The following is a 14,808-nucleotide window of genomic DNA, read 5'->3' as shown; positions in this document are numbered from 1 at the left end:
ACTCCATAATCTATGTCAGAAAAACAAAAACTTATTGATGTAAAAAAAATAACACTCATCATTTTAGTACACTTTGATGTATTAATTGCAATACAATTTATGTATTATTGGTGAAACAACCCGACCCGTTTTTTTGTATTAATCAATTATCTCATACTACTTAAGTAAACCAACCAAATAAACATTACTAACCAACCATAATACCATAATAAACCTGCAACGACCCGACCCATTTTTTCTGTTTTTAATATAATATTAAACTAGCGATCCCATACTCACTAACAATCTAACAAAATATGACACTTCCTTTTATGATTTATCGAATTACTATTATTTTTTAAAACCCCATGAAAAGAATCAATTATAGGAATGGTTACATATATCAAATGCTATATTAAGGTGTTGATATTTGCCAAAAAAAAAAAAGGTGTAGATTGGTTCTCCCACTACCTCCCGCAAACGCTGCGTTTGCGGGTGGTAGCGGCTGCTACGTTTGCGGGAGGTAGCGGCTGCTATCGATTGGTACCAATTAAACAAACCACTCCCAATCGCTCCAAATCGCTCCCAATCGCTCCAAATCGCTCCCAACTGCTTCAAACCACTGAATTCCAAAAGCTTCTTCCCGCAAGCGTTTGCGGTTGCGGGCGATTGCGTTTGGAATTTTTTTTTTAACTTGAAACAAATCAATGATAATGAAATATTTTTTTATATATATCTTTTATCTAACTATTTTATTCATTAAAGATGGGAGAAAATGAACTACGAATACGATTGATAATATTAAAAAATAAACAATCGAAAGAAAATAAGATTTCAATCAACAATAATCCATAAAACTTGATTTAAATTAAATAGTACATCGCACATAAGTTCAAAAAAATCGAAATAAATATAACATTTCATCAGAAATATAAGACAATAAGATTATTTGTGAAAAATATTTAAAAAAATCACGAGTGACTCTGCTCAACTCTCGTTTGATCATTACTACCGATGCAAATACTGCCCCATGGAACTTATTGAGTGTGAGAGATTTAAGAACGAAGATCTAAGATCTAAAACATATGTTTTGTCATTTATCAAATTACTTGATTGAAGTTTTGGTAAAAAAAACAAATGCATAAAGTAATAAGTATTTCAATATGAAATTTATTGTTTTTAAAATAATTATTCTAGTACTATTTAAATAAATTTTAATTATAAATCAAGTTTAATAAAAATTTTGGTATTTTTTAACATTTATACAATTATATATTACATTTATTATGTTTTAACCGTTATTGCACTCGATGGTTAACCAGTTGTAAACTCCCGCAAACGCACATATTTTAAAACGCTAAACCAGTCATTCAAAACGCATTATAACGCTTGAAACTGCAAACATCCGCTTTCGCAATCTTCCGCAACCGCAAACGCAAACGCAAACGCTACGGTTGAACTAGTCAGGCCCTAAAATTACAAAAAGTGCTATGAATAAAAAAAAATTATAACAAAATATAATTGCTATTGTAAAATATATAATTGCATTAAAAAAACGTTATAATTGACAAAGATATGATAGCAGTACTAGAAACCGCTATCTAAAGTAACTGACCTATGCAAATATTGGGATTAAGGTTTTGGGGCAGCTTTTGATAATTAATAAACGAGATTTGTCTCTCATCCCTTGTCTTGATTTGATTAGCTTCATCAAAACAGGAAGTCGGTCTCAAGAGATTTACACAAATCTCCTGATTGAGCGAAGTAGGTCTCAAGAGAATAATTCAATTCCCTTGATTGAGCTACAACCAGTTCTTACGCTGCGCCAGGTTGGTATCAGAGCTCCGCCAAGTGAGGGAGAGCTTAACAGCCAAGCCATCGCAGAACTTCGAGCTCAAGTTCAGAGCTTAACAACGGTGGTTCAAGCGATGAGTTTGCGTAAAGCGGCTCCGGAGGAAGACAAAATTTTTGAAGAAGATGAAAAAACAGAGTATGACGAGAATCCTTTTGGTGAAGAAAAGGTGAAGCTTATTCGTCAAAACGGAGAAGATGATAATGACGGGAGGTGGGAATCAAGCTTTAAGCTGGAGATTCCAGAGTTTCATGGAGGTTCTTCACCCGAGGATCTTTTGGATTGGTTTGTCACAGTGGAGGAAATTCTGGAGTTTAAACGTGTACCCTTGGAACGTTGTGTGCTTTTAATTGCGATCCGTTTTCGACAACGAGCTGCAGCGTGGTGGTCACAATTGAAAACAACTCGTTCACGTCAAGGAAAAAAAAATCACATCTTGGGGCAAGCTTCGTAAGCATATGCAAAAAAAAAATTTTGCCATTCAATTACGAGCAACTATTGTTCCAAAAATTGCAGAATTTACGTCAAGGGACTCGTACGGTTGAAGAATATGCTACTGAATTTTTTCTATTAATCAATCGTGTGGAGGTTAGAGATTCTGAACAACAGTTGATTGCTGGTTTTATTGGAGGACTTCGTCAACAGATTCAACACACACTCAACTTGTTTCACCCTCTTTCTCTTGCCGAAGCTCATCAACAAGCAATCACCATTGAAACACAGACCAAAGGCAATTATTCGGGTTGGAGTTCTTCCCGCCTGAATCGACAACCTACCCCTGCTACTTCTTTTGCTCCAGAAGTCGCTGTTCCTGTTCCAGCTAAGGAGACAGCTATTGTTCCTGTTGACATGAACCGACCAGTCCGTACGGGAACTCTCCGTTGTTTTGCTAGTGGAGAACCGGAGCATCGTCAGTCTGCTTGTCCGACACGCAATCGAAGAGGACTCCTACTTGATGATACTGGGCGTGATGTTGAAGTAATATATGGTGAGTATGAGGAGGATCAAGTTGTTACAGAGGAGTTAGAAGCAGATTCAGGTGACCTTTTGATGTTACGTCGTTCTTGCTTAGCACCACGTAGCCAATCTGAGGCTCTGCAACGTCATAACCTCTTTCATTCACGGTGTACGATTGGTGGTAAGGTTTGTAATTTCATAATTGATTCGGGTAGTTGTGAGAATGTTATTGCAGAGTCTGCAGTTAAAAAGTTGAGTATTCCCGATGAGCCACATCCTGTCCCTTATAAATTGGCTTGGTTGCAAAAGGGCAATGACGTGAGTGTCACACGACGTGCAATTGTGACGTTCTCAACTGGTGAAGCTTATAAAGACAAGCTTTACTGCGACGTGGTTCCTATGGATGCTTGCCATTTATTGTTGGGCCGACCATGGGAATTTGATCGCAAGGTTTTACATGATAGGTTTCATAACACCTAGAGCTTTAGCTTTCAAAATCGCAGCTTTCTTTTGAAGCCTTCGTTGCCTGATCAAGTATCGTCCCCCTCTAGCTCCATCTTAATTTTACAAAAGCGTCTTTTTGAAGCTGAAATGTGTGATGCGGGTATTGTTTTTGTCATGCTTTCGACTCATGGGACTACTCCATCAGAGCGTGTTATTCCTTCAGTGTTTCAAGACGTGATTCATGAGTTCGCCGACGTGTTTCCTGATGACCTTCCTGCAGGGTTACCACCTTTACGGGATATCCAACATCGCATTGATTTTGTGCCGGATGCAGTTCTCCCTAACAGATCCCACTATCGTATGAGTCCTAGTGAACATGAAGAACTTCACCGCCAAGTCGAGGAGTTGGTGTCTAAGGGTTTTTTGTGAGAAAGTCTTAGTCCTTGTGCGGTTCCGGCTTTGCTTATTCCTAAGAAAGATGGTTCATGGCGCATGTGTGTTGGTAAAGATTATCGTACGCTATCGCTTTCCGATTCCGCGTCTCGACGATTTACTTGATCATATTGGTAAAGCAAGTGTGTTCTCAGATTCGAATACGTCCAAACTAGATTTAAAAAGTGGGTATCATCAGATTCGAATATGTCCTGGAGATGAATGGAAGACTGCATTTAAGACTCGTGAAGGTCTCTTTGAATGGTTAGTTATGCCTTTTGGTTTATCTAATGCCCCGAGCACTTTCATGCGTGTTATGAATGAAGCACTTCGCCCTTTTATCGGTAAATTTGTCGTTGTTTATTTCGATGACATCTTGCTCTTTAGCTTGTCTTTTGAAGATCACATTCAACATCTCCGTGAGGTCCTTCTTGTTTTACGTCGTGACAAGTTTTACACTACTATGAAGAAATGTGAATTCAGGTCACCGGAAGTACATTTTCTTGGCTATTTTGTCTCGGCTGAAGGTTTAGCAGTTGATCCTGGAAAAGTATCGGCTATTAAGTCCTGGCCTGAACCTAAAACACTCACTGATACGCGGAGCTTTCATGGACTAGCTTCTTTTTATCGTCGTTTTGTGCCACAATTCAGGAGCTTGATGGCACCTATTACTGATTTTATTAAAGAAGGCTCTTTCTTGTGGACTTCAGCTGCTTCTACGGCATTTGAGGTGATTAAAAAGAAATTAAGTGCAGCTCCAATATTAGCTCTTCCAGATTTTTCTTTGGTTTTCGAGCTACATTGTGATGCATCAAAGACAGGCATTGGTGCCGTCTTAAGCCAGCGACAACGTCCCATTGCCTTTTTTAGTGAAAAATTGTCGGGATCTCGGTCGCGTTATAGTACTTACAATGTGGAGTTTTATGCTATTGTGCAGGCAGTCAAACATTGGCGACATTATTTGTTTCACAAAGAGTTTGTTCTGTATACAAATCATGATGCTCTTAAACATCTTAGCACACAAGACAAGGTTTCAGCTAGACATGCTTCGTGGATTGGCTACTTAAAACAGTTTACATTTGTGATCAAGCACACGTCTGGATCTAGTAACCGTGTTGCTGATGCTTTAAGTAGACGCCATGCACTCCTTGCTGTGTTAAACGTCTCTGTTCCGGGTCTTAGTACTTTCACAGATTTATATCCCATAGACCCTTTCTTTGGTCGTATTCTACAGGACGTTGAGTCTGGTTCGTCACGGGATTATACACTTCATGAGGGATTTCTCTTCAAGGATTCTCGTTTATGCATACCAGATTGTAGCTTACGTTTGCAACTTATCTCTGAACTTCATACAGAAGGTCATGTAGGGCGGGATCGAACGTTACAGTTGGTAGCATCTTCTTACTTTTGGCCTTCTCTTCGACGTGATGTCGAGAGGTTTGTGGAGCGGTGTGTTATTTGCCAGAAATCTAAAGGTCACGCGTCTAATGCCGGTTTATACATTCCCCTTCCTGTTCCAACACAACCTTGGACGGATATAAGTATGGATTTTGTCTTGGGTCTTCCTCGTACGCAACGCGGGTTTGAATCGATCTTTGTGGTGGTTGACCGGTTTTCAAATATGGTCCATTTCATCCCTTGTAAGAAGACAACTGATGCAATTCAGGTTGCCAATCTTATTTTTCGGGAAATATATCGTTTACATGGTTTGCCATGCTCCATTGTTTCTGATCGAGATTCTCGCTTCCTTGGTTATTTTTGGCGTTCTCTTTGGAAATTACTTAACACTAGCTTGGACATGAGTTCAGCTGATCATCCACAATCTGATGGGCAAACGGAACCATTCTTTGGGAAATCTGTTACGGTGTTTGGTTGGTGAAGCTATTCGGTCATGGGATTCAAAACTCCCTCAAGCAGAATTTGCTCATAACCATGCCGTCAATCGTAGTTCTGGTTTTAGTCCTTTCCACGTTGTGTATGGTATTTCACCACGAGGACCGGTGGATCTTTCATCTTTGCCTGATCGTACTCGGCTTCATGGCGATGCTGAGGTTTTTGTTGATACATTAGCGCAAGTACACGCTGACACTAAAGCTCATTTGGAATCCTCTACAGCGAAATACAAAGCCTCCGCGGACACACATCGTAGACGTCTCGTTTTTAACACAGGTGATTTAGTATGGGCGGTACTCACTAAAGATCGAATGCCAGCAAGAGCTTAGAACAAGTTAAAAGCTAAGAAGATTGGTCCTCTTGAAGTGTTGGAACGTATTAACGACAATGCATATCGCCTTCGTCTTCCCTCCGACATAAACACTTCTGATGTGTTTAATGTACGCTACTTGTCTCCGTTTCTTCCTCCACCACTCCTTCCAGATTCGCGGCCGAATCCTTCTCACCATGGGAGTCCTGATGCAGCAGCATCTTGATGGCTTCGGCGGTAAACCAAACGAGTCCTCGTTTGGTTATACGTATTATTGGTTTTTACGTGTTTTGGTTAATTTTCTTTTCTTGTTTTCTAAGAAAGACTTCTTTGGGTGTTTAAGTCTTTTTATTTATCTTCTCCTACGTCGGTTGTGACCTAGGTTGGAAACTATATGAGTGTTTTTGGGATTAAGGTTTTGGGGCAGCTTTTGATAATTAATAAACGAGATTTGTTTCTCATCCCTTGTCTTGATTTGATTAGCTTCATCAAAACAGGAAGTCGGTCTCAAGAGATTTACACAAATCTCTTGATTGAGAATAATTCAATGTCACAGCGTAATGTTCTCAAAACTATTTTAATGTCTTTACGCTACTTTAACAATAATTTGACCTTTTAGTTTTGGAATTTAATCTTAACAATAATTTTGTATTTAATGAGAATTTTGCAGATTTTATAGTTCAAGAAATAAACATCAATTTGTATTTAAACACAATTAATAAAAAAATCAAATTGTAATATTTTACAACTTATAATTCCGCATATAATGGGAATCAATGATAATATTATAACTCAACCCTCAAATACATCTACTTAGAAAACAAACACCCCGTAAAAATAGATATAAAAATGAAAGAAATATATTCAATATATAGTTTCAAAAATGTAAAATTACAAAATTCAAAATTAAAAACTTATAATTTTATGTTGTGAATTCATTCTAAAACAATTTAAGATATATTTATAATATATTAGTAATATTATAAACATTTAAAAATATATTTACGGGTCAAGTAATGAATCAGTAATGGGTCAGACAATAGGACGGGTCTATAGAATGAATACGTGATACTTGACTTTTATTACTGATCTATAATCTTATACAAGATGGGACGCGACGAGATGGAACAGGACGGAGACAGGTTTTTTCGTTCCAATATAGATATGTGTAGGTTATATACGTACAATAATCTAACTTAAATCAAATGAAAATAAGATATTTGAGTGTAACATCCCTAAACAAACTGTGAGAAATATGATGATTAATTTAAAAATATACAGGTATGTCACTTAATATTTCAACAAACAAGAGCTAAATTTGAGTTTTATGGATAGATTGCAAAACATCATAATTTTTTTAGCCAATGAAAAAATATTATGCCTGTGCTACCTAGTATTGAAGTATTTTAGGGTTTAAAGTTAAACCCGGCATCTGACAACTTTTTTGTTTGAAAAATTTAATTATTTTTTTTTATAGGCTAAACTCTCCATGAGCCTAGATTTCAGATCTTCAACTCTCTTGAGCAACCTTCACACAGACGTCACACCGACGAACAAAGAAGCTTGAACAACCCAAGCACCAAACCGCGAAACTAAGCCGCACACAATGAGAAAGCTCTCTAGGATTTTATTCTTTATGTCTCAGCTCTCTTGCCTCTCTAGGACGTGTCCAACACCTCCTTATATATCCATCAAGACTTTCTAATCACAATAGGAGAAGATTTCCAAATCTCATAAGATAAAGACTTTTTCCTTTTTGCTATTTTTTTTCCTTGTAAAACTCTAATTTAATTAACCAAATAAATAGTAGTTTTCCTCTTCAATTCATCCTCAAACCGTCCTTCAATATTGCCTTCTCAAACCGTCCTTCAATATTGCCTTCTCAAACCGTCCTTCAATATTGCCTTCTCAAACCTTCTAGAAACTTCTCACATACATAAAACACCAACAATCCTGTAACACTTCTTGTATCACACACACTACTTCAGACATACCAATACATCTTCATGTGAGAAACAAACTGCTTTAATTCATCTCCTCGGACCGCATTTCCACAAAATCATAATAGCATAGTGATGAAAAAAATATTAACACTAAGATAAGAGATGATTCAAGATTGAAATGCTCTCAAGAATTTTTTTTTTTTTTTTTAAACAAAGGTTTGAAAAGCTCTCAAGAAAGGTTAGTAACCATTTCAAATGTAACCAAACTGAGGCAACGGTTCTAGTGATATTCAACGTGAAATTCTTAGATCATCTTCTTTAATTTCAAGCTAGCACGTTTAATATGAAGATGATTTGGTGTGCGGAGATTGTGCTTGAAAGGCGTCATGGAGATCATGAGATTTGGGGGGGGGGGGGGGGGGGGGGAAAGGTTTTGTGGCTTGATCATGGTGTCCTTCCAGTTCCTGACTCATATGATTTGCTAAAGGTTCTTTCTTGCTGCTACTCTTTCATGAAGAACATACTTGAATGTGGTTGTTTTATCTTTTAGTTGGATGTTTGTGTTTATCTGTTATAAAAACCTTTTCCCTTCTCACTAGTAAATCTTTGATTGAAAGCTTATTCTGATACTAAAATGTTGTTTTGATTGAATAGAAAGGTTTACTACCCACACATTGTGGTATTTGTCTTACAGAGCGAGAAAAATGGTATTTACTTGCATCAGATTTCGATCGAGATTTGCATTCTTCAACTGTGATAAGAATGAATGTATAATCTCTGTATGTATTTATCCTTCTAATGACACAATGAAATCCGAAAAAGCAATCAGATTCATAGAATATACCAGAAATGATTTGTTATGATAAACTCCCAAAACAAAACATAAAAGCCCATATTCAGCTACAATTTGGTTACTAGCTTCTTCTATTCATCCTTCATCCATCCTCTGCAAGTATCTATTCCCCATACAATTGAGCTCCCACATCTGCCTTCTGCACCTTAAATCCACTCTTTGTAGCCTTAGTAATACTCTAAGTAGGTTTCGGACCAGGGAAATGGTGCAGCCAACGAGGGAGAACATACTGTGAAAAGTGGAGAAGGTTAGGATCAGTTTGAACTGATGAGAGAAAGTATTTATAGATGCTCTCCATATACTCGCTGCACCAGTTAAAACTCAAGACGCAACCATCCATACACTTGCGAACATCTTCAGTTTCCTTGTGAAGACTAAACACTTTAGTCCTCAAGTTAAAAAGGATCAGACCTTTGTTGCTCCTGCTCCACAAGTAGATGATCTCAGATTTCAAAGGATGCATCACCACAGGGAAATAATCGATACCAATCAACTGGATCAAAGAAGCCAAGCTGACATCCCAAAAGAGCTGCCACGCCTGAGGATCATCACTGTACTTGACAAGCCTCCAAACCCGTAACGTGCGGTTTCCATTCTCACAGAACTCGTTGAAATACACAATAGACCCTTCCGAGGTCGTGATGGTTTTCCTAAAACGCCGTATCTCATCATCTTTTCCAGCACCAGGGAAAGGTACGATATGACACTCATCATCAACACCAGTATGACCTCTATAGCAATCGTACGTGATAATAGAACTAGTGAGATTAGAAAGCCAATGAAGAAACCCGTTCAAAGCAATTGACTTGTCCTGACTAGACAACAGAGCAGTATGGGGACAAGTTACAATTCGGCTTTCCCACATCTCTGCATCAGATGAGTAGATCATAAACAGGACCTTACCTTCATGAGCCAACAACCACACAACCTTGTAACTCACAACTACACCCTTCTCCATCTTTGTAACCAACCCACTATCACATAACCGCTCAAGCTTCCTTACTCTCTCAAAATTAGGAAAAGGAATAGGGAGTCGGAACCATTCCTGCAACAAAGGGTTCCCAATGTAATACATAGGAGAGCCATCACTAGACTCTGCACAAATCGTGACCAACCCATCTGTACAAGCTAACACATTTAGTTTAGTGATCGTCGTCTCGGCAAAGAAACTTACTAGAGATCCTGGAGAACGAGAAAGTCCCCATCTTTCGCATCCATGGTGGCCGACGATTTCAAGAGCAAGCTTGTGAGGGTTGGTTTGGATGATGGACCATGAGACTGACGAAGATGAGTTGAAAGAGATGTAAAGATCTCTGAAGTCTGATCTGAATCTCGCGATGCTCTTCAGTGGACAACGAAGCAAGACGTTGACCAATGTTACTTCTAAAATCTCCATTTCTTCTCGTTTTAGGGTTCTTCTTCGATTTCTGCACAACGACCAAGTTTGTGGCTTCTCAGGTTCTGTTTCTGTTTCTGTTTCTGTTTTCAAACTATTTATAAATTGTAATTATCTTCTAACATTTTTTTAATTTGTTTTAAACCAAGTTTTTGTTTATCTAATAAAATTGTATCTATCTTTTACAGTTTTAACATTTTGTTGAAATAGAAAATTTTCTTATAACAATATTTTAATATTTTTAATCTTTTCTTTCTTTAAAAATTAAACTTTATATAATAAGATATCAAGTAAAATTTGTTATTTGTGATTTTTTTAGATTTTGATTAAAAATGGTAAAGTTTGGTTTTCAAAGTTAGCCATTGGATCATGACAACTGTAAATGTATTGATTAGATGTTGATATATGTCAAAAAAAAATTAAAAATATTACTTCTATATCTAAAAAATCAAAAAATAAAATTAAGAATATATTTTTCTAATTTTAACACAGAAAATTTTGTATACTTTAATCACTTTTCTGTATAAATTTATTTTTACAATATATGTTTATAATAAATAATCATTGTAATTAAATTAGACATATTTTTCTTATTAATTGCACATATTTTCCTATTAAAATTAGTAATTTAATAGATAATTTCCTATTAAAATTAGTCATATGAGTTATATTATATATATATTATAAATATTTATAATATAAATTAATTGCACATATTTTACTATTAAAATTAGTAATTTAATAGATAACTTTCCTATTAGAATTAGTCATATAATAGATTATTTTTGGTTTTATATACTTTTCAAAAATTGTAATCTTTTTCTTTTTTGAATTTTTTAATTATTCCTGTAAATTTTAAATAAAATTTATTTTCACATATATAAACAATTAAACATCCTCATTTCACTAAATCTTTAATGGTTAGCTTATTTAGTGCTACTTAAAACACCTATAAATCACTGTTTCAATTGAATAGAAAGGTTCACATACATAATGGTGCAAATGTTTGTCTTAGATGATGCATGAAAAATTGTATTACTAATAAACTCAAAACATAGCTACACACTAAGTAGGTGGAGGACGAGGGAGCCGGTGCAACCAACGAGGGAGAACATACTGTGAAAAGAGGAGAAGGTTAGGACGACATGAGTTAAACCATGGAAAAAAGTAGCCACATATGTTCTCCATATACTCGCTACACCAGTTAAAACTCAAGACACAACCATCCATACACTTGCTATCGTCTTCGTTTTCCTTGTGAAGACTAAACGCTAATGTCCTCAAGTTAAACAAGACCATACCTTTCTTGTCCATGCACCACAGGTAGATGATCTCAGAGTTCAAAGGATGCATAACCACCAGGAAATAATCGATACCTAACAACTCGATCATAGAATTAACCAAGCAGACTTCCCATAAGAGCTGCCACGCTTCCTCAGGACTATCAGTGTACTTGACCAGCCTCCAAACCCGTAACGTGCGGTTTTGATTTTCATGGTACTCGTTGAAATACACAATCGACCCTTCCGAGGTTGTAAAGGTTCTCCTAAAACGCCGTAACAAATCATGTTTTCCACTATCGGGGAAAGATATGATACGACACCCATCATCAACATTACCTCCATAGAAATCATAGGCCATAAAAGAAGTGTTGAAACTCGAAAACCAGTGAAGTATCCCATTCAAAGCAATCGACTTGCGGTGACTAAACCAGCAATGATGAAGAGGACAAGTCACATTTCGAGTTTCCCACGTCCCTGTATCAGATGAGTAAATCGCAAAACCGACTTGAGTACCACCGTGACTCATCACCAACACTACCTTGTAACTCACAACGATACCACTCCACATCTTCGTAACCAATCCACACTCGTTGAAGCGTTCCTGCATCCGTAATCTCTCAAAATCTTCCAAAGAGAGGAAAGGAGGGAGAAGGACTCGAAACCATTCTTGAAACAAAGGGTTTCCAACGTAATACATAGGAGTTTCATCGGCAGCTTCTACGTAAAGCAAGACCAATCCATCGGTGCAAGCCAAGACTTGTAGCTTCTTGATTGCTGTCTCGACAAAGAAACTCATGAAAGATCCCGGAGAACGAGTAAGTCCCCATGTTTTGCATCCATGATGACCCACGATTTCAAGTGACAGTTTGTAAGGTCCCGTTTGGATGATTGACCATGAGACTGAGGAAGAGTTGAGTGACATGAAGTGATCTCGGAACATGTCTGAATCGATCAAATCTTTCCATTCTTTGCACACTGATCTGAATCTTGCAATGCTTTTCAACGGAAGTCGCACCAAGATAACAAACGTCGCTTCAGGAATATTCATTTCTGCAAACAAACAACATGTAACTGATGAAATGAAATGCTCTAAAACATATTTAAAATTTTAAAATTACTCGGTACAAAAAAAATAAAATAAAAACTACTAATAAATTACATTTCACCAAAAAAAAACTGCTAATAAATTACATATTCTTTTTGTATATTATTTTTTTTTTTGGAAAACCAACCAAGAATATGTTTGTATAATAATCAAAACACGTCGTAATTTATGGCTTCATATGTATATGACAAAATATGTAACATAACTGAACGAACAACTAACCAATTAATCTACAAATACATACATGAAAATGATAATATAATATATACGATATTCTTTCGTGGGGAATAGAGATCTAAATCCTAATATATATATTGAATGCTCGTTTAGATATTGAGAAGAGTTTGGTTTGTGTTTCTTGCGACGGTCTCGCTATAATGGTAACGAAAAAAAAGAAAAATTTGGAGTCTTACCTGATTTCGTCTCGAAAGCTAGAGAAGAAAAGAAATACAAAAGAGGCTGTTATACTGAGCGCCAGCAGGAAACAAGGTTATGTAATCGATATCGTGGAATTGAATGAAAATTTACAAGTATTTATAGAATCGTAACTCGGAAATCATTAGGTATTTAGGTTTATACATCTTTGTATATCAACCATTATGAGGTCACTGAAGATAAAGTATATACTACTATGGCTTTTTACTTTTGTCTTTTTTTTTGTTATTCATTTAAGAAAAAAGAAAAAGATTGTAATAAACTGGAATTTTTTTTTTTTTTATGAAGATTTACTTCTATATAAAATATAATATAAATATTCCAAAGAAAGAAAGATATCTTTTTGGATATATGTGTTTATTTGACTACAAAGCTAGCATTAAAAGCTTGTTTGACTATTAAAATTTAACTTTCCATGAGTATGCTTTTTATTTTTAATAAGAAATATTATTTTGTTCAAGTCAAAAATTAAGGGAAAATCACGTTTTAAACTTTCAAAGTGTCAGTATGACCTTAGTGCAGTGGCAGGAGGTAAGTCTATTTGTAGAAGGCACAATCACACCAGGGATTGAGTCCCGCTTCCTACGAACGTAGGAATTTGGCTAATGGGCCGGCCAGTTGTGGCCCAATGGTTGACAAAAAAAAAGTGTCACTGGGTAGCACTTTAAACCTCGAGATAATTTCACCAACACTATAAACATTCAAAATGATTTTACTAACACTTTGAACCTTTAAAATGATTTTACTAACAATTTAAACCTTAAAACTAACTTTTATTTTTGTATCGCCATAAAAAATAACGAAATAATAATATTCGTCAACACGAAATAGTTAAACTATGTTGATTTAATATAAATTTTAATTAGTTTTAGTTTTTATAAATAAATAAAAAGATAAAAAAAATTATGTTCTTCTTCATTGTAGGCAAAACTTTAACGACATTACTCTTCACATTATTAATCATTTTAATAAATGCAACTCCATTGGATTCTGATTAAAATCGATTGACTTCTCATTGGAAACCAATGAATCTTCTAAATATATTGTCGTCTTCAATTTTACATTTTTCAAATGGTTTAACCTTACCTCAGATTCTTCATTTTTTTTTGCTTTGATGTATTTTTAATTTTTTTATCAATCCTCATAAATAATTAAATTAAATTAAATTAATTAAATAAGTATTTAAATCAAACCAGCATAGTTTAACTATTTCACGTTGACGGATATTACTGCTCCGTCATCGTCTGTGGCGGTACAAACATGAAAGTTAGTTTAAAGATTTAAAGTGTTAGTGAAATCATTTTAAAAGTTTATAGTGTTAGTGAAAATATTCTCAAGGTTTAAAGTGCTACTCAATGACACTTTGAAGGTTTCAAATGTGATTTTCCCCAAAAATCAATGATAGTTCTATAAATGTTACTAATAAAATATCATAATGATACAATATAAACATTTCTACTTTTATAAATATCTAAGTCACATATCATACATATAATAGTTTAATATCAATTCCTCAATATAAAAAGAGAAAATCTAAAACCATACAAGATTTTGATTTGGTAAATTATATTTACAATTACTTAGTGGTGTGCAAGTATTTGTCTTAAAGATTATGATTGGTACTTGGTTACATACTTACATCACAAAATATTTTTTTTTCATTTTTCGAAATCTGATTAAAACTCAAAAACAGAATACACAAATCAAGAAGGCTTCGGACGGGGGAGACGGTCCAGCCAACGAGGGAGAACAAACTGTGAAGCAAAGAGATGGTTAGAACCACCTTGAAACGATGGGAGAAAGTAATTAGAAACGTTCTCCATATACTCGCTGCAACTGTTAAAACTCAAGACGCAACCATCCATACACTTACGAGCGTCTTCAGTTTCCTTGTGAAGACTAAACACTTTAGTCCTCAAGTTAAAC

The 14,808-nt window shown here is 35.6% G+C and overlaps 2 pseudogenes across 2 annotated transcripts; both read right to left on the bottom strand.

Moving 5' to 3' along the window:
• Positions 1-8,622: 8,622 nt before the first annotated feature.
• On the bottom strand, positions 8,623-10,230 carry LOC104767827 (putative F-box protein At3g23950 pseudogene; annotated as a pseudogene). Its single transcript, XR_015591645.1, has one exon. The product of XR_015591645.1 is annotated as a putative F-box protein At3g23950 pseudogene (transcript).
• A 768-nt stretch (positions 10,231-10,998) lies between these two features.
• On the bottom strand, positions 10,999-13,043 carry LOC104767825 (putative F-box protein At3g23950 pseudogene; annotated as a pseudogene). The gene is made up of 2 exons (XR_015590752.1): positions 12,861-13,043; positions 10,999-12,392 (listed from the first exon to the last, which is right to left on the bottom strand). The product of XR_015590752.1 is annotated as a putative F-box protein At3g23950 pseudogene (transcript).
• Positions 13,044-14,808: the final 1,765 nt, after the last annotated feature.

The sequence above is a fragment of the Camelina sativa genome, chromosome 19 (assembly GCF_030686135.1).
Source record: "Camelina sativa cultivar CO46 ecotype springtype chromosome 19, ASM3068613v1".
Lineage (NCBI taxonomy): Eukaryota > Viridiplantae > Streptophyta > Magnoliopsida > Brassicales > Brassicaceae > Camelina > Camelina sativa.
The sequence above is the reverse complement of the archived record's forward strand: the minus strand, read 5'-3'. Positions and strand labels throughout refer to the sequence as shown.